Here is a 20,919-nt window from a genome sequence, read left to right as displayed (position 1 = left end):
TACGGAGATCTGTCTGTCTCTGCCTCCAGAGTGCTTGGATTAAAGGCTTGTGCCCACAGGCCAGGCTCATTTTTTATCTTTGTACAGGTCTGAAAGCATTGACTGAATCAGATAAATCCCAGTTTGTAGCATTGATTGAGCCAGCCACCTCCAGCCACCATGATGCCCTTATTCCTCACCCCTCTTTCCCTTAAAAATTTCACCTGTTTTTCAAGGTCAAAAACAGAATCTGTTATAACTTTATCATATAATCATCAGAAAAGTTTCTTTAATCTTTTACTGCTAGACAGGCCTGTCTGGTTCTGAGAAAAAAGGAATTCTTTATGATAGATAGTATGTATTGAAAAGGATTAGCAAGTCTCTGAAAGCCTTTTCTCGGTTACTTTATGATCTAAGCACAGAAGTAACACTGAATCCTAATTATTGACACTGCAATTTATAAAATTAGGGGCATGAGTATAGGGTCTGAGAGAACAGGAATTATACTCTTACACAACTAACTAGGGTGTTCTCCCTCAATCTAGCTGGTTTTGAAGAGGAATTATTGAATAAAAAAAAAGTAAATCAATGGAACAAAAGTATTTTAAAAGCAAGCAAAGGGCTTTCTTGACCATTTACCACATCACTGTCCCCATCACCTGGAGACACGCACACTGATAGCAGGGCACCACCATGGCTACACTGGGTTTCTTTGTGATGCTGGTGATCTGTTGACATGGGGGTTTCCTGGTCAACATGTGCTGCTTTTACATTTATGTCCTTGATGAAGTTTTTCCAGGAAGGGAAGAGAAGTTTAAAACTAGATCATGTGGGCTTTGGTAGCCACCATTACAAGTCTGAATTTTGTTTTTGAGTTTTACGGAAGGCTCTGGAGTGATCTGACTGTTGCTTTAGGAAGAACGTTGCCTTAAGCCAAATATGGATGATATACATAATATCTAGAAGGATGCTGGTGAAGGTGGCAAGCAGCTGTGGTTTGGATTGAAGAGTTATTACAGCTTTCTGAAGGCTTGCATCAAACTCACAGAGATCAGTCTGCCTCTGCCTCCTGAGTCCAGGGATGTAAGGAGTGAGTCAACACTCTTTCGAGAATGCCTTTTGTCAAGAGATGCCTTGACAATGCTGTGAAGAGCAGCCAATATCTGAGCTGAAACTCAGCTCAGTGTTTGAAATCAATATCAACATCTCATTATATAAAAAACTCTTAAAAGTTGCATTGGAAAACTGCTTATATTCCCGGGGTGGTGCCACATCCCATCAATCCCAGCACATGGAAGGCAAAGGATGCTGGGTCTCTTTGAATTGAGGCTGGCCTGGTCTACAGGGCTTATTTTAAAATGGCCAAAACTATTAAACAAAGAGACCCTTTCTCCAAAATAAAAAAAAGAGGAACAAAATGACAGCAAGAAAATTGTTTATAAAGAACAATCGGAAATTCTGATCTATGTATCCAGTATGAAGACAGGACTAATCTTCTCAGCATAGCCATTATCTCTCCAATGGTTTTTATGTCAGCATCTTAAGTGTATCCATAGGTCTTGGTACTTCATCATCTCCAAAGACCTTCTATAAATGAAGAAAAAATGTTCCTATTGATTTATTTTTTATACATTCTAAGAAAGCTTCTAGCTATGGAGCTCAGACTGGATTAGAACTCACAGAGATTGCATGGCCAGTCCAAACTCAAAAGTTTCTCTACAGGATAAAATTAGAGAATTTTTATGTGTTTCCCAGGGCTGGGTGTGATGGTGCACTCCTTCAGTCTCAGCTCTTGGGACAGAGAGCGAGAGACAGACATATCTCCGAGTTGACCAGTCAGATCTACATTAATGAGACCCTTCCTCAGAAAACAAACAAACAAACAAACAAAACTAAAGAAAAGTAAATGTTTATTAATGAAATATCTAAATCCTTACTATGTGCTTCCTAGACATAATGTAATTGAATATGTTAGTTAATTCAATGCATAGATATTAAAATGGAATATGTTATTTAAAAAATTGAAATCTCAGGTCAGACCCAGTAATGCAGATCCATAAAATAGCCTGTTTTTTAGCCTCCTGGAAAATGTTCTGTTAATGAAATTGAGAATTATATGTATATTTGGTTTTTGGGGTCCAAGTTTCGGTGTAAAAATGGCAATCCTGGAACTCAGTCTGTAGACCAGGCTGGCCTCAACATAGAGATGTGCTTGTCTCTTCCTCCTCAGTGGACAGATAGAATTAAATAATTTATTCTATTTTCCTATATATATACTTTAAAAAGTACATATAAATCATAGTTCTTATCATAATAGATAAGAAATTAATATTTACAAGCCCTAATACCAACATGCTATATTTTAGGAAAAAATGAATGCTCTTTACTTATTTATTGGCTTTAGTTTCTTAGACAGGGTTCCCTGTAGAACCTTGGTTGTCGTGGAGTCACTTTGGTATCCTGGCTGGCCTTGAACTCAGAGATCTGCCTACTTCTGCCTCTCTGGTGCTGAGATTAAAGGCCTGGGACACCAGGACAGGCTATGAATCTTAATTCTAAGATAATTTAATTTTAAAACTTTTCCAATGACTTCATCAAATAACATTTACTTCAACTTTTGTTTTCATTTCTTCTTTCTTATTTTTTGAGAAAGGGTCTCACTCTTTATCTCTGAGGTGGAACACAGATCTGCATGCCTGTGCACCACCACACCAAGCTGTTCAGTGTTTCTCTCTGTTCTGCTTCTCTGTGCAGAGCCAGGCTTGTTGGCACTCAGGAGGCTTTGCATCATACTTGAATGTAGTGGTTTGAGCTCCTTTGTTTGTTTGATTTTACTTTAGTGCTTAAAATTAAAGCCTGAGTATCAGAAACAAAGGTATCCAATCAAGCTGCATGACAAATTACTTGGTATTAATCTGAGTACTTGGGCCGTGGAGGAAGAAGTATAGGACACATAAGGGCTTTTCTGACTGTAGAGGAATTGTAGCCAACTTGAGGGGAGCCTAGTTCTAAAAAAACAAGAAATAAACTCTCTCATCACTAAAACCAAAACAAGCAAACAAACAAAGCCCAAGCCCCTACATATAAGTATGATGCAAAGCATGGAAGATCACAAAGTACTTATCTAAACAAATCCATAATTTTTAATCCAAAGAGTCTAGGTTAACAATACTAAACCCTGTACTGTTCTACAGATAAAAGCTAATGAGAGCTGGAGACAAGGGTCTGCAATATTTTTGATAAACTCAGGAAGACCTGTGTTCTTTAATCATCATTATCATCTTCTTCATCATCTACTTAGAAGCATTCTAGGGAATATAAGAAAGCTTAGGTCATGTAAGGACCAGGAATGTGTCTATGTCAGGATTGCAGACTGAAACCCCAGATAGACCAATACAGCATGAACAAAATCATTGGCAGGCCTACCCTAAAGCTACCACACAAGGAAGTGCAGTCAGCATTTTCATTGGGCTGTGTGTTGCACACTTGGCAATTCTAAGACTACTGACTACTGTCAGATAGTATCACCTCAGCACTGACAGGTGAGCTTGGGTGTTTGTTCTTGATGCCTTGTGCATAGTGTTTGAAGACTCTAGTCACCCACACTGGCTGTAGAAGGACTAGAGTTTTCTGAGTTTTGTTTTCCATTGAAGCCATGTTTCCTTTATTGATTACAGGTAAATTACACATTCAGAAAACAAAAGTAAAAAGCAGCTAAGATTTATATCTCATCTATCTTGGATTTAACAGTACTAATGGCTGTGGGATGTGTGTATGTGTATATATATATATATATATATATATATATATATATATATATATATATATATATGTTTGTGTGTGAGTGTGTGTGTGTGTGTGTGTGTATGTGTGCCTGTGTGTGTTTGAGTGTGAGTGTGTTGCAATAGCCTCTCTCAGCACTCTTTTTCTTGGAACTCACTGTTTAGACCAGGGAGGTCTCAGTCTCACAGAGATCTACCTGTCACAGCCTCCTGAGTGCTGGGATTACAGGCGTGTGCCACCAAGCCTGCCTCTGCACAGAGAAGCAGAATAGAGAGAAACACTGAGTAGCTGGGCATGGTGCACAGGCATGTAGATCTGTGTTCCACCTCAGAGATAAAGAGTGAGACCCTTTCTCAAAAAATAAGAAAGAAGAAATGAAAACAAAAGTTGAAGTTAATGTTATTTGATGAAGTCATTGGAAAAGTTTTAAAATTAAATTATCTTAGAATTAAGATTCATAGCCTGTCCTGGTGTCCCAGGCCTTTAATCTCAGCACCAGAGAGGCAGAAGTAGGCTGATCTCTGGAATCAAGCCCAGCCAGGATATCAAAGTGACTGCAGGAAAACCAAGGCTCTACAGAGAGCCCTATGTACTAAACTAAATGCAATAAACAAATGAGGAGCATTCATTTTTTCCTAAAATGGAACACATTTGTATTAGGGCATGTAAATAATTAATTTCTTATCTATTTGATAAGAACTATGATATATATATAATTTTTCAAGTTTATATATAGGAATTTAAAATAAAATATTTAATTCAACTTGTACACTGAGGACGAGGTGGCAAGGATATCTCTATGAGTTTGATGCAAGCCTGGTCTCATTTTTTTGTAAGAGGGTTTTTTCCACACATTTATTATTACTGACATTTTTATGAAAACTTAATCTTTATCATATCATAACATGGTTTTAAATTTCTCATCTTTTTTTCAGTATTATTTTATTTTTCAACCTGGTGTTATTTATAGTGAGATCTAGCAAAGATAGAGCTACAAGAGAAAATTGCTCTGAAAAAAAAAAAAGATATTTATACTAAATTCAAAATCTATAATTTGATTTAAAAGAAATAAATGCATAATTAGTTTTTAATTAGTGCTAGTAAATTGTGGAAGAGGGGTTTTCAATTTGTAATCACAAAGTAGTCAGGGTCTGTAAAGGAAAAAAAACTGTTAAGGTGACTGTAAAACAAACAGGGCACTTATTAGATTGGATTACAGGATTTGAGTAGTCCAGCAATGGCTGTCTCACAACCAGAAGACCCACAATCCAGTTGTTAATCCTATAAGGTTGGATGACTCTACAATACAAATACAGATCTGGAGGATTTCTGGATAGCTAATTGTCTCCAGTCTTGGTGAGAATCCTGGTGAAGTTGGATTTTGTATTGCTCCCAGCAGTAACATACACAAAATGGAGGTCATGAGGGAGGGCAAGCAGGAAAAAGCAAAAGCTTCTTCCATTTCATGTGGACTGTCAACAAAATAGTGTCTTAGGCTGACAGTGAATCTTCCTACTTGAAATTATCCCATAAAGGAAATGTCTTTTTCACCCAGGTGTGGTGGTACATACAGTAAATCTAAGCACATGAGAAGCATCTGTGGATTGGAGGCCAATTTGGACAACATAGTACGTTTTAGGATAGTTAGAGAGATGTAAGAGAGACCTTGTCTCAGAGAAAGGTAGTGACAGATGAGGAAAGAGAGAGAGAGAGAAAGAGAGAGAGAGAGTAGAGAGACTCCTTATTGTGTGTCTAAAAGCTTAGCACTTTAATTTAACTAAATCTCACCATCACAGTACTTTCTTCAAAGTTATTACCACCTCATCAATGGAAGGGTCTGTGATAAACCCTGCCTCAGCCATCTAACTACAGCCAAATACCCAGAAGGCAAAAGCAACCCTTAGGGTGTGCCTAGGCTTCTAAAAAGGAGATTATACAAGGTCATTCAATTATGCTAATACCACCATGCTCCACCTCAGGGTGGAGTCTTCAGATCTCTATATAAGAGCTTGCTAAGCATAAAACTCAGTCAGTTCAGAGGCCCTAGGGGGTCGTTACACAGTGGAGCGCCTCTTCAAGGTACAGCTGTTGTCCAGAGAGATCAGAAGGGACAGCCTCTCTGAAGCAACAAGCAGACCTTCCTGCAAGCTTTGATAAGACCAGGGATCTGGAGCTGAGTGGAAACCATCAGTCCATAGATTTATACTTTCTCCTAGTCCAGGAATTCTCATATAGAATTACTTTTGATAGTTAATATAGAGAATGCTCTTATTTTCAGTTCACTATGGAGCTACACAATTTTAGTCTATCAAAACATTAAAATGTAAGATTAATATGGTTTCTTCATTATGCTATGCCCCATATGAATCTAAATTTGGAAGGTATGGATGTGTACTTCATAATCTGATTATTAGCATGGTATCTGTAAATATTATTCATTATAGAAACCACATAATTCTAAATATATGAGACCTTCCACAGTGAAAGAAGTTATACTCTTGTGTCTCAAATAGGTTTTTAACCTTTTAGAGGGTATATTACCAGTGTATTATATGACTCATTTGTTTACTGACCTCACACTTTTATTGATCTCCTTGTGTTGAGGGTTCATGAACACCTTTCATACCATGCTTTGTTTTCCAGCCATAGCACCAAAAAGGTAAATAAAAAGATATTGGAAACCACTCAGTATTGTTGGGTGCTAGCTGGGGATGTCTCAGGAGATAAGAGAATCCTGAGAGTGAAGCAAGTCTGTGGTTACTAATCCTGTTTTATTGGATACTTGGTACTACTGACCCTCAGGGAGATTAACCAATGACTATTAGTATATTTGGTTTTCATGTGGGTTGTGGTAGTGTGCTTGTGTGTTTGTCTGGTTTAGATTTTATTAAAGTGAAGTTAACTATGCCCTTGTTATCCTTGGTGCACTGTAGTTAGCCTCTGTGTGTTGGCATTTTCCTTTTATTATCTTGTGTAGGGATGGATTTGTGGATAGGTACTGTTTTGATATGGTTTTTCATGGAATACCTGGAAATCAGCTGATTTCTTGCTCTGTCTCTTGACCTAGGGCTAACTTTATTAAATCTAGTTTGTTGAAACCTCTTGGATTAAAGCTGTGTGCTAGGGCTGAAGGGCCCCCAAACCAAAGGCTGCCTTTTGCAATTCACTGTCTCAAGGATCACAATGGAATCAAATATCCTGCAAAGGCATCAGGAATACAACAACCTGGTAATACTATATCCACAATCTTACTTGTAGTACTGGAATATTAGGTTGTATGGGAGAAAAAAGGGGGCACTTTAGTAACTTTAGTCTAGATTGGCATCTGTGTTTTCGTGATATGTCCAAGGCCTCTGTGCAGGCCTTCTGGCTTTCTGTTCTCTTCAGAAATGTTTGTTGTGATTCTGATAGGTTTGCCACTACATGGTACTTGGCCATTTACCTTTGTGGAGTTTAATAATGTTTTCTTTGTTCTGTATGTTTTGTGATTTGATGGTTTTGAGACAAGAGTACATTATACTCTCAAGATATCTTAATGACAGTCTTGGTGGCACACACCTTTATTACCAGCAGTGAGGAGGGACAGGCAGGCAAATCACTCTGAGTTTGAAGCCTGTCTCATTTAATGTGAGAGTGTTTTTAATTACTTCTTCTTCTTCTTCTTCTTCTTCTCCTCCTCCTCCTCCTCCTCCTCCTCCTCCTCCTCGTCCTCCTCCTCCTCCTCCTCCTTCTTCCCCTTCTTCTTCTTCTTCTTCTTCTTCTTCTTCTTCTTCTTCTTCTTCTTCTTCTTCTTCTCCTCCTCCTTCTTTTTTGGTTTTTGGAAACAGGGTTTCTCTTGTGTTCTGACTGTCCTACACTAGCTTGGTAAACCAGGCTGGCCTAAAACTCACAGAAAACTGCCTGCCTCTTATTCCCAATTGCTGGAATTAAAACAGTGCTCCACCAAGCCTGTCTTACTTAACCCAGGGATAATCTGTAAAACAGAGCCCAAGCTGTCCTGTACTCACTTTGCAGAGCAGGCTGGCCTTGGACTCCCAAATATTTGGCTGCCACTGCCTCAGGAGCTGCTGTGCAACCATGCCCAGTTTCCTTGACAGTCTGAATAGGATTTGCTTTATTTGTGTGAGGGATTACCTGGTAATTAAGTTACCTTTCTCTTTTCCTATATAGAAGGAGAATTAGATTAGAAAGACACTGTCATTTGCAGCTACCCAAGCCCTGTCTGTGTCTCTGTAGTGGGGCCATTAAGAACAAACTCTACAACCATGGAGGGGACCTCAGGAAACTCAGTTCAAAGCCAGCCTTTAATCGTGAGTACATAATTCACATTAACTGTGGAATGGTCACCCTTGTTATCTCTTTCTACTTAAAGCTCCCTATGTTCATGCACATTTGTCCTTTAAAATAAAATTTTCTCAAAAAATATAACTTGGTGTCCTGTGAAAGTTGCTGTTTGCTAATAGTATTTAGAGGAAATGTAGGATATAATTCATCAGTCCATAATGACAAATTTATTCTATGATATGTATTTCTGCAAGGTTTTGTCCTTCTCTGGACAGCTAATGTTCTTGCCCAAACTTGAGTGGAGGGCTTCTACACTAGAGATGCCTGTGTGCCACTGAGGTTAGTTTTGGAACATCAGTGACCATAAGAAAGAAAAGCTGAGAGATGCAGCCTGACAGGAAGACAGAGGAAATCTATTTGCAACTGGCTTAGTAGAGACAGACATGCCCAGCTTTTAATCCGCCCTAGTCACAAGACCTTTGTGACCTTTGTAAGTTCTGCTTGAAGTGTTTTTATCTGACTTGTATGAAATTTTATATTGATTTATTAAAAACTATTTGCTCTAAAAACCAATCAAGTCTCCTTGCCTGATTTCTTTCTTTTCCCACATGCCCTCCCTTCTCTCCCCTATTTTCTTTCCCTAGTACTCAGAGAGGGAGAGCCCTTCTCCCTTATCAATTAACCCCAGCCTATCAAGTCTCATCAGGCCTTCCTGCATCCTCTTTCTCTGTGTCCTGGTAAGGAACTGGCAACTGGTAAGGGGCTCAGGCAACTGAGTCCAAGGCAAGGAAAGCCCTGACCCCTTAACAAGGTCCTTTATGGTGATTGAGCTGCCTATTGACTATATCTGAGCATGGGTCTAGGTCCTCTCCAGGCATGGTACTTGGTTGGTGTATCAGTCTTTGGGGACTTCACTGGTACAGAATTTTTGGCTCTCTTGGAACCCTGTGGAACTCCTTTCCTCTCTGGGGCCTGCTATTCCTGGATTTATCTGTGGGACTTCCTGTACTCTGTCCAAATTTTGGCTGTGTGCACAAGATTCTGCTCTGATTCCCTTTTGTGCAGAGTATTGCACAAGACAGCTATGGAAGACTCCTCTCCTTATCCCTCTATTTTACTGCACTCACTGTTTATTCTTCTTTCCCATCTGAATGACAGTGAATGACCTTGCAAGGTTCCTCCTCATTACTTAGCTTCTCAGGTGTGTGTGTGTGTGTGTGTGTGTGTGTGTGTGTGTGTGTGTGTGTGTGTTGCAATATGGCGATCCTTCATCGTATCCTAATATCTGCTTATAACTAAGTGTTTACCATGCTTGTTCTTCTGTGTCTGGTTCACTTCACTCAGCACCTTTTCTAGCCCCTTCTATTTGTCTAAGGATTTCATGATGTCGTTATTTTTGTCAGGTGAAGAGCAGTAGTTCATTGTGTAGATGGACCTCATAGAACAATATCCATTGTGTGGTTGAGGGACATCTAGATTGTATCCACTTTCTGGCTATTTCCAGTAATTCAACTATGAAGAGAGTTGAGCAAATACCCTTATTGTATGGTGGAGCATCTAGTAAGTATATGTCCATTAGAGGCATAGATGAATCTTTTGTTTGACAAACCACCAGATTGATATCCAAATTGTTTGTACCAGGTTGCACCCCACCAGGAATGGAGGAATGATCCCCTTGTGCCACATTCTCTTCCAGCATGTGCTCTCACTTGAGGCTTCTATCTTAGTAATTCTGATAGGTGTTAGTTGGAATCTGAGAGTTGTTTTGTTTTGCATTTTCCTGAGGGCTAAGGATGTTGAGCAATTACATGCTTCTCAGCATGTAGATAATCTTCTTTTGAGAATTCTCAGTTAAGAACCATTATATATATATATATATATATATATATATATTGGTTTTTCAAGACAGGATATCTTTGTGTAGCCTTGGATGTCCTGGATTCACTGTATAGACCAGGCTGGCCTTGAACTGACAGCAGTCAGCCTGCCTCTGCCTCCCGAGGGCTGGGATTAAAGGCCTTTGCCGACACATTCGGCCATACCACATTTTTAATTGGATTATTTGGTGTGTTGTGGCTCTTTTGATAAAATTGTTTTTATATATTTTAGATATTATCTCTCTTTGATATACTGTTGGTAAAGATCTTTTCCCAGTTTGCATGCTGTGTTTTTTTTTTGACTGTGCCCATTGCTTTATAGAATTTCTCCGTTTCAAGTAATCTCAATTACTAATTGTCGATCTTAGGGTTTGAGCTGTTGGTGTTCTGTTCAGGAAGTTGTCTCCTCTTCCAATGAGTTCAAGGCTCTTCCCATATTTCTCTTGTACTAGTTTTACTGTTTCTAGTTTCACATTAAGGTCCTTGATCCACTTGTACTTGAGTATTGTGCAGTGTGACCAATATGGATCTATTTGTATTTTCTACAAGTAGACAACCAGTTAGACCAGTATCCTTTCTCTAAGATGCTACCTCTTTTCCTTTGTATGGTTTTACCTTGTTTGTCAAAATCAAATGTCCTTAGGTGTGTCGCTTTACTTGGGTCTTGAATTTGATTCCATTCTCCCACCAGTCTGTTTGTATGCTATCTCCACGCATTTTTAAAATCACTGTGGCTCCACAGTACACACCCAGATCAGCGATATAGATTCCTCAGAAGTTGAGAAATGTTCTATCAAGGTCTCTACTTTGATATTAATTCCATTGAATTTGTAGCTTGCTTTGGGGAAATTGTCCATTTTTACTCCACTAATCCTACTGATCCCTGTGCTTGGGAGATCTTCCCATGTAGTGACAAATTCTTCTGTTGTTTTTTTTTTTTCAGAGTCTTTCACTTGCTTGGTAAGAGTCACACAAAGGGCTTTATTTCATTTTATTTCATTTTTGGCTACTGTTAAGTGTGTTATTTCCCTTATTTCTTTCTCAGCCCATTTGTCTTTTGTATACATGGTAGCTAATGATTGTTTTTAGTTAAATTTGTATCCAGCCACTTTGCTCAAAGTGTTTTCACCCATAGGAATTCCCTGGTAGAATATTGGAGGCACTTCTGAATACTATCATCCTGAATAGTGATGCTTTGACTTCCTCCTTTCCAATTTCTATCCCCTTGATCTCCTTTAGTTGTCATTGCTCCAGGTAGAATTTCAAATACTATATTGAAGAGATTTGACAGAGTGGACAGCCTTGACTTGTCCCTGATTTCAGTGGGATTGCTTTTATTTTCTCTCCATGTAGTTTGAAGTTGGGTAGAGGCTTGCTGTATATTGTCTCCACTAATTTTAGGTATGTGCCTTCTGTCTTTAATACCTATTAGACTTTTGGCATGGGTCAGTGCTTGATGCTTCTGTAGTATGCAAGGAAATGATCATGTTTTGGTTTTTCCTTTTCCCAGAATTGTTTGTATGCTTGATTACCTAGATTGGTCTCTTCCTATTTAACCACACCATCATAACTGGTTTACATGCTGATAGGTCAAAGTGCATGCTATTTTTTCGGTTTCCTTTGGTTGGTCTTGTGAGTCTTTTATTAAATATTGTTCCATCCATGTTCATGAGGAATATTGGTCTAATATTCCCTTTTCTCTTTGCGTATGTGTTTGGTTTTTTTTTTTTTGTTATATTTTAGTTTGCCTATTTGTTGTTGCTGTATCTTTATTTTTGAAGGCTTCAGACTGTGTTTCTCTTCTTCACTTTTATCCCAGGTACTTCTCTTTAGGCCTGAGGCGGTTCAAACTCACAGAAATGTGTCTCTTTTTTCTCCCCAAGTTCTGGGATTACAGTTATATGCCCCTATATCTGGCTGCCTTTTGATTTGTCAAGACAAGGTCTGTAGAGGTAACCTTGGTTGCTCTGGATCCAAGCCTCTGCTTCAGAGTGCTTGATTCAAAGTCATATGCCAGTACCACCCAGAACTTCTCATATGTTTAAAATATAAATGTACAGTGATGATGATATACCCAACTCACTCCTTTTCCAGCTTTTTTTTTTAAAAAAAGAAGCATATGAGCATTATATTTTTATTTAATTAATTAATTTAGGATTTTAGATGCAGGGCTTCTTTGCATTGCTTTGAGAGCCCTGGACTCCATTCAGCACACAAGGCTGGCTGGAAAACCAAAGATATCTTCTAGCTTCTGCTCCCCAAACACTAGGCTTACAGGTGTGCACCATCACTGCCCAGCTTGGATAGTAATATTTTAAAATGTAGTATTTTCAGTTTTGATTGAAATATTCTGACATATAATTCTTGTGAAAATTACCTTGAGGACAGCTATGATCCACTGTAGGACTCTAGGACAGATACAAAAGCAACCAACAGAGCAAGGAAATGCCTTCTCTTATAACATTGAGATGAGAAGTTCCATGTATTTATTTAGTAATTAAATTAGTAAAGCTACTAGGTCGGTTAAAAAGCCTTACCTTAGGCTAGAAAGGCATGGGTCTTGAATGTAATCCTTTGACCCTTCCTTCCATGTGATCACTACTTGATAGATGTTGGGCTTATTAAAGAGCATACTAAATATCATGTAAACTGGAAGTCTGATTGACAGGGGCTAAGGAAGGGAGAAAAGCTACACCATGTTGTTTGAAATGAAAATCCCAAACACTCTTTTATCAATAAAGACTCAGGAGCCAGATGCTGGAGGAGAAAACCTGTTAACTTGGAGGGGCAAAGATAGTATCAGGCGATCCCTACTCAGTGTTCTTTCCTATGGGAAAAGCCCTGAAGGCTCACTAGCTCAGCAGACACCCAAGGAGATCAAGGTCAGAAAGACCCATGCTAGCTTAAAGTCCAATAAGTCATAGGCAAAGGAAGTAAAGACCTCAATATCTAAGAGCTAAAGCTCCTTTTACTTCTACGCCATGTCACAAATAACTGTTCACCTCAAAATCCATCCTATTCTTTATCACTGTCAGCTGGTTTCTTCCTCTGCCTCTTGACCTAGGGCTAACTTTATTAAATCAAATGTGTTGAAAACTCTTGGATTAAAGCTGTGTGCTAGGGCTCAAAGCCCCAAACAAAAGATTGGGTTTTACAATTCATTTTCTCAAGGCTCACAATGGAATCAAATATCCTGCAAGGGCATAAGGAACACAACACCTGGTAATGCTATGTCTACCATCTTACTTGTACTATTCGAATATTATGTTGTATGGGAGAAAAAAGGGGGCACTTTACCCAAAATTGTTCAATTTCAAGTCATAATTTCATTTATTTTTAAGATTATATGCTTTATTTAGTGAGCATGGGAAGAGAAGGAAAGGGAGGAGAGGTACTCCAAGGGAGAAAGAGACAGAGACAGAGAAAGAGAGAAAGAGGTAGGAGAGTAAGAGATCAAGAGGCAAGAATCTCAAACCCCAATCTAATTATGGTTTTGCTCTGTTGGTCTTCAGGAATAATATACCCTGAGTGGTTCTCTAGGGTTTGATACTAAGTCTTTAACTTGTTACCATGTGTGGTCATGAAAGGAGACCAACATGCTGCAGCTGTCTGCCCTTGTCTTGTTTGTTTTTCTGAAACTCAATTAATGTTTCCAAGATTTCTTTCATGTGACGGTAGTTTGAATCCATAAAGGTATTATGAATGTTGTCATATCTATCATGTCTTTACACTTCTATACTAGCTGTGCCTTGAAAAGGTCGAGGCAGGCAGGTCTCTAAGCTGAAGCCATCCTGGTCTACAGAGTGAGTTTAACAACAGGCAGGGGTATAGATAAAAGTTGTCTCCAAAAACAAAATATGTATATAATTCTAAGTTGGATTAAAGGAAAATAAACCTCGAGGCTCACTAGTGGATAATATGTTATATTATTATATAAACATGTTTACAAGGACAGACATGAGTTTTCAATTTATGAAATAGCAATTTTTGTGTTAATACATAAACATTACTTTTGTTTTGTTTTGTTTTGTTTATTGAGAAAGGGTCTCACTGTGTAGCTCTGGCTGATCAGTTTAGAGATCTGACTTTCTCTCCACAATGCTTAGATTAAAGGAGTGCACCACCACACCCAGCCCTGATGACAGAGGAACAATGCCACTGTCTCTTCAGTTGTCACCATCTTATGACAGACTCGCAGTCACCACTGCAGACATCTGGAGACAGGGGGAATGTGAAGAGAACCAGGAAGGCACTAGTTGGTCCTTGCAGGATTCGCCAGTATGTTTGTGTCCAAGCAGCATGTAAATTTTTTCCACTGCTGTTGCTCTGTTGTACATCTTGAGATCAGGGAAGCAGAAAACTTTAGAAGAAATCTCAAAGAACCTCGAGGCTTGCTAGTGGATAATATGTTATATTATTATATAAGCATGTTTACAAGGACAGACATGAGTTTGCATTTTGTGAAATAGCAAGTTTTGTTTTAATACATAAACATTTCCTTTTCTTTTGTTTTGTTTGTCTTTTGAGAAAGTGTCTCACTATGGAGTTCAGGCAGGTCAATTAGAGATCTGACTTTCTCTCCACAATGCTGAGATTAAAGGCGTGTACCACCACACCCAGCCCTGAGGAACAGATTTTATCCTCTACATTTTTATCTTCTACAGAAAATAGTCAGCTTGGTATGGTTGTACAGCTTGTGAGTTCTAATTCAACCTGATCTCCATAACAAGTACCAGTCTTAAAATTTATTTTAAAAAACTATATTGGAACAGTTTTTCTACTTTTATAGATATTTGGAGATGTTGAACTATTGACAAAAATAGAAGCACTTCTAATGCTGAAATAAAAAATTCATTGAGATAATGGCGATTCTGACTAGAGTAGCAGTGTCTTTATATTAGATACAAAGACCAGAACATTAAATTGTTCTTTGTAAACAAGTTTATGGTTGTTGCTTTGTTCCTCTTTTTCCTTTTGGAGACAGATTTTCTTTGTGTAATGGTTTTAGCATTTCTCAAACAAGCCCTGTAGACCAGGCTGGCCTCAACTCAAAAAGATCCAGCACCCTTAGCCTTCCCTGTCCTGTGATTAATGGAAGGTTTATCTTCTTTAAAGTATATAATTCACCACAAACAAATTAAATACATAGTGATTTTTAAATTATTTCTTGCTAAATATAGAATTGTGAGTTTCACTGTGAAATTTGGAATCATAAGTTAGTCATGATCTCTAGAGAAACAGACCTGGGAAGATGACTGTATAACAAAAGGGACACTTATTAGATTGGATGACATGATGTGGTCTAATTAGTCCATCAATGGCTGTCTCAGCACCAGGATGACCAGAATCCAACAACTCTTCATTCCACGAGGATGGATGACTCTACAGTACTAATATTGGCCTGGAGTCTTGGAGGATTTCTGGATAGCTAATTGCCAACAGTGTGAGAGAGAATTCTATGAAGTTGAATTTCACATGGTTCATAGCATTAAGATAGACAAAATGGCTGGCATGGGTGAGGACATGTGAAAAACCTGAAGCTTCTTAAATTTCATGTGGACTGCCACGGAAAGAGGGACCCAGATTCACAGTGATTCTTCCTATTTCACTTCACTCAATTAAGGAAATATCTCTCTCTAACATGTGTGGTGGAACATGCCTTGGATCTCAGAACATGGGAAGCAGAGGCAGATCTTTGAATTGGATACTAGTTTAGTCTACACAGCTAGTTTGACGATAGTCAGAGATGCATAACCGAGACCCTGTCTCAGAAAGAATTAGTGACAGAGACATACACACAAAGAGAGAGAGAGAGAGAGAGAGAGAGAGAGAGAGAGAGAGAGAGAGAAAGAGAGAGAGAGAGAGAGGGAGAAAGAGAGGGAGAGAGGGAGAGGAGGGAGGAAGGGAGAGAGAGAAGGCACAAAAATTCCTTAGTTGGCTATCCAAAACATTCTACTTTTAATCAAGACTCTCAATCTCACTAAGTTCCTTTCAAGTTATTATCATTTCATCAATTGAAGGGTCTATAATAAGCCTTGTCTCATCGATCTAACAACAGTCAAATAGACAGAAGGTTTAAACAACACTGGAAATATGCCCAGTCTTCAAAAAGGAGATTGTACAGGTGAATTATGCTAATATTAAACATTCCACCTGAGGGTGGGGTCATCAGGTCTCTATATAAAAGCTCGAGAAGGGTAAAACTCAGTCAGTTCAGAGGCCCTAGGAGGTGGTTACACAGTGAAGCCCTTCTTCAAGTTAGAGCTGTTTTCCAGACAAATCAGAAGGCACAGCATCTCTGAAGCAAAGGGCAAGCTTTGATAAGACCAGGGATCTGGAGGTGAGTGGAAATCCTCAGTCCATGCATTTATACTTTCTCCAAGCCCAGGAACTCTCATATGGAATTTCTGGTGATAGTTAATATAGAAAATCTATTATTTTCAGTTCAGTATCGAGGTACAAAGTTTTAATATATTGTAATTTTAAAATTGAGATGACTAGGGTTTCCTCATTTATTTTATGATATTTGTGAATCTAATTTTGGAATTTATGGAGATACCTTATATTATGACTTTTAGCATGGTATCTATACTTAGTGTTCATTATAGAAATCACATAATGCCTCATATATGAGAAATTCTACCAGAAAACAATATACTCTTGTGTTTCAAATATGTTTTTAATGATTTAGTGACTATTTTATTAGTGTATTAATTTAGGACACATTTGTTTAGTGATATTATACTTTTAATGAGCTCCTTTGCTGGAGACTCAGTTCATGAATAACTTCCCTAGCATGTATTCATTTCTAACTCTAGCGCTAAGAAAGTAAATAAAAAGACAATAGAATTGACGGAGTTTTGCAGGAGCTATAATGAGAGGTTGCAACAAGAGAATTTTGAGTTGAAAATAAGCCCATCCTTAACAATCCTGATTTTCACTCCATTCAAAGAGTTGAGGGTACATTCATTATTTATGTCCACGTGATGTAATCAATATTTTGGAATGGATTTTTAAATAATGGACCAATTGGTAGTCTTTACATTGGATACTTAAAAATAACTGTCAGTCTTGTTTTTCAGTATTAAGAAGTTTATACAGCATTGTTATCTGGTAGGATTCAAGGTTAATACAACTTATTATTTGCATCCTCTTTTGCCTGTTGAGGCTTCATTAGTTACATGCTGTATGGTCAGATTTACAGAAAGTTCTGTGAGGAGATGAGAAGCAGGTACCCGCCATTAATCCTAGAACTCCAGAGGCAGAGACACCCAAATCTGTGTGATTTTGAGACTACCTGGGTCTACAAAAGGATTCCAGGACAACCAAGGATTTACACAGAAACCCTGCGTAAAAAAACAAAACAATTTTTCAAAAGAACCTGGGTGTGGTGGTACACGCCTTTAATCCTAGCAGTTGAAAGGCAGAGGTAGCTGGATCCCTGTGAGGTCAAGGCCATCATGGTCTACAAAGCCAATCCAGGCAGCCAAGGCTATACAGAGAAACCCTCACTGGAAAGAGAGACAGAGGGCGGCGGGGGAGGAGAAACAGAGAGATAGAGAGAGCTGATAGGTAGAAGACTCCTTACTTGTGTGCCCAGAAGGTTAGATTTTTAATTTCACCCATTCTCCTCATTACAATTACTTATTAAAAATGATTACCCCCTCAGGCATCTCACAACAGCCAAATACCCAAAGGCAAAACCAACCCTGAGGGTGTGCCGAGGGTGGGTAATTTAATTATGATAACACCAATATACTTGGCCTTAGGGTGTGGTCTTCAGTTCTCTATATAAAAGCAAGAAGCAAAAAACCCAGTTCAGAGGCCCTAGGCGGTGGTTACACAGTGGAGCCTTTCTTCAAGGTACAGCTGTTGTGCAGAGAGATCAGAAGGCACAGCCTCTCTTAGGCAAAGGGCAGACCTTCCAGCAAGCTTTGATGAGACAAGGGATCTGGTGGTGAGTGGAAATCCTCAGTCCATTGATTTATACTTTTCCCAGTCCAGGAATTCTCATATAGAAGTACTAGTGATAGTTAATATAGAGAACGCCCTTATTTTCAGTTCACTATGGATCTAATAAATTTTAATCTATGATAACATTAAAGCTTAAGATTATTACAGTTTCTTTACTGATGCTATGCCCCTTATGAATCTAAATTTGGAAGCTATGGAGGTAGCTGATAATCTGATTTTTAACATGAAATCTGTAAATAGTATTCATTGTATATATCACATAATTCTATGTATAAGAGACCTTCCCCAGTGAAAGAAGTTGTACTTTTGTGTTTCAAATAGGTTTTTAAACTTTTAGAGAATATATTATTACTGTATTATTTCATGACACAATAGTTTACTGACCTTACACTTTTATTGAGCTCCTTGTGCTGAGGCTTATGAACACCCTGCCTACCATGTTTGTGTTCTAGCCATAAGACTAAGAAAGTGAATAATAAGATATTGGAAACCACTCAGTATTGTTGGGTGCTAACTGGGAATTTTGAGGCACTAGATCGTGAGAAGGAAGCAAGTCTGTGGTTAATAATCCTGTTTTAATGGATACTTGATACTACTGACCTTGGGGGAGATTAACCAATGACTATTAGTTTATTTGGTTTTTATATGGGTTGTGGTAGTGTGTTTGTGTGTTTGTCTGGTTTAGATTTTTTTAAAAGTGAAGTTAACTATGCCCTGTGTTATCCTTGGTGTAGTGTACTTAGCCTCTGTGAGTTGGCATTTTCCCTCTATTATCTTGTGAAGGGACTGATTTGTGGATAGGGACTGTTCTGATATTGCTTTTAATGGAATACCTTATTTTAACCATGTGTAGTAATTGATAGTTTTGCTGGGTATTATAGTCAGGATTGGCATCGGTGGTCTCTGGCTATGTCCAAGGCCTCTGTTCAGTCCTTCTGGCCTTTTGTTCTCTTCAGAAATGTCTGTTGTGATTCTGATGGGTTTGCCGTTACATGGTACTTTGCCAATTACCTTTGTGGAGTATAATAAACTTTTCTTTGTTCTGTATGCTTTGTGATTTGAGCATTTTGTGACAAGAGGATTTTATGTTCTCATAATTTCTTAATGCCGGTCTTGGTGGCACATACCTTTATTCCCAACACTAGGGAGGCACAGGCAGGAGCTCACTCTGAGTTTGAAGCCTGCTTCCTTTACTGTGACAGTGTTTTTTTTATCTTTTCTTCTTCTTCTTCTTCTTCTTCTTCTTCTTCTTCTTCTTCTTCTTCTTCTTCTTCTTCCTCTTCTTCTTCTTCTTCTTCTTCGTCTTCTTCTTCCTCTTCGTTTTTCGAAACCGGGCTTCTCTTGGGTCCTGACTGTCCGGTAGTAGCAGGTAAAAGGGTGGCCTAAAATTCACAGAAACTGCCTTCCTCTTATTCCCAGTTGCTGGAATTAAACTGCTCTACCAAGACTGTCTTATTTAACCCAGGGATAATCTTGATAACAGAGCTCTAGCTGTCCTGGACTCCCTTGCAGACCAGGCTGGTCTTGAACTCACAAAGATCTGGTTGCCACTGCCTATGGGCTGCTGAGATTAAAGTCCTATACAACCACACCCAGTTTCCTTGACAAACTGAACAGGCTTTGTTTATTTATGGGAGGAATTACCTGGCAATTAAGTTACCTTTCTCTTTTTCTATATAGAAGGAGAATTAGATTGGAAAGACAGTCATTTGCAGCTACCCAAGCCCAGTCTGTGTCTCTGCAGTGGAGCCTTTAAGAACAAACTCTACAACCATGGAGGGGACCTCAGGAAACTCAGTTCCAAGCCAGCCTTTAATCGTGAGTACTTAATTCACATTAATTGTGGAATGGTCATCCTTGTTTTCTCTTTCTAGTTAAAGCTCCCTATGTTCATGCACATTGTACTTTAAATTAAAATTATCTCAAAAAGTATAACTTGGTGTCCTGTGAAAGCTGCTTTTTGCTAATACTATTTGGAAGAAATGTATGATGTAATTCATTAGTCCATAATGACAACTTTAATCTATGATATGTATTTCTGCAAGTTTTTGTCCTTCTCTGGACAGCTAGTGTTCTTGCCCAAACTTGAGTGGAGGGCTTCTGCACTTGTGAGGCCTGTGTGCCACAGAGGGTAGATTTGGAACATCAGTGACCGTGAGAAAGAAAAGCTGAGAGATGCACCTTGACAGGAAGACAGAGGAAATCTGTTGGCAACTGGCTTAGTAGAGACAGACATGCCTAGCTTTAATCCTCCATAGTCACATGACCTAGATTAATTAGAAACCTCATAACTAGAACCTTCATAATGCAAGCTTTGGTACCTTGGTAAAGATTCAAAATATGTTGCCTCTTCCTCCACATTTTTGTGTCGTAATATTTGAGTTTCAGAAACTTTCACAGAGAAGTTTCATCTATACCTTGATCTGAGAGTTGTTTCTCTTGAGAAAATGGAGGAAAGACCAAACAAAAACGCTGACAATTGTATATAATTAGTAGTATATGAGATCCTGTGTTGTTTACATTTCTCTTTGTTTTCAAAGGGAAGACTCAGAAGAAGCATGATACCCGAGAAACTACAAGAGAAGAGAAAGGCTTTGGAAGCCAAGAGAAAGTTCAGGACCAAAACCAAAACCAGAACCCGACTTGGGGTAACTACCAGTGGTCCTATGAGGTTGACCAGTTGCATCTTCCAAAAGCCTGTGTCTAGAATAACTTCTTACCCTGGGAATATCACCATGAGAAGGAAAGACGAAGAGAACCTGGAGAAACCCCAGCAGCTGTCTGCTTTGGAGAGGTTGTATGACCTTCAGTCTGGAGACAGGAAAGTGAACATTTTATATCCACTGGATCCTAATACCAATGTAGACCAAAGCCCACTGGGAATGCAGGATGAAGCCAGTGGTGTTAAGGATCTGCACACTTCCTCAGAGTTCAGCCCTGCTCAGCATCCATCTTTGAAAGAGGCTCCTCAGCAGTCACTATCTCTCTATTGTCCGGGAGTAACAAGGCCAATGTCTCTTCA

The 20,919-nt window shown here is 38.8% G+C and overlaps 1 protein-coding gene and 2 long non-coding RNA genes across 3 annotated transcripts in view; 2 read left to right on the top strand and 1 right to left on the bottom strand.

Annotated features, from left to right (window-relative positions):
• LOC311598614 (methyl-CpG-binding domain protein 3-like 2B) overlaps positions 1 to 20,919 on the bottom strand; it is a 199,368-nt gene that overhangs the window by 149,242 nt on the left and 29,207 nt on the right. The window contains exon 1 of the mRNA XM_084783833.1: positions 17,823 to 17,865. The gene's annotated coding sequence lies outside the window, so the exon portion shown is untranslated. Of the gene's footprint in view, positions 1 to 17,822 lie in introns of the transcript that reaches the window.
• Positions 1 to 20,919, top strand: part of LOC311598620 — a 123,573-nt gene that overhangs the window by 102,368 nt on the left and 286 nt on the right. The window lies entirely within an intron of this gene.
• On the top strand, positions 17,822 to 20,849 carry LOC311598621. Its single transcript, XR_014779606.1, has 3 exons — positions 17,822 to 17,880; positions 19,578 to 19,715; positions 20,438 to 20,849. It is a non-coding gene; the product is annotated as an uncharacterized lncRNA (long non-coding RNA).

The sequence above is a fragment of the Acomys minous genome, assembly GCF_964271855.1.
Source record: "Acomys minous genome assembly, chromosome: 5".
Lineage (NCBI taxonomy): Eukaryota > Metazoa > Chordata > Mammalia > Rodentia > Muridae > Acomys > Acomys minous.
Note: the sequence above shows the minus strand (reverse complement) of the source record. Positions and strands in the feature narration are given on the sequence as shown.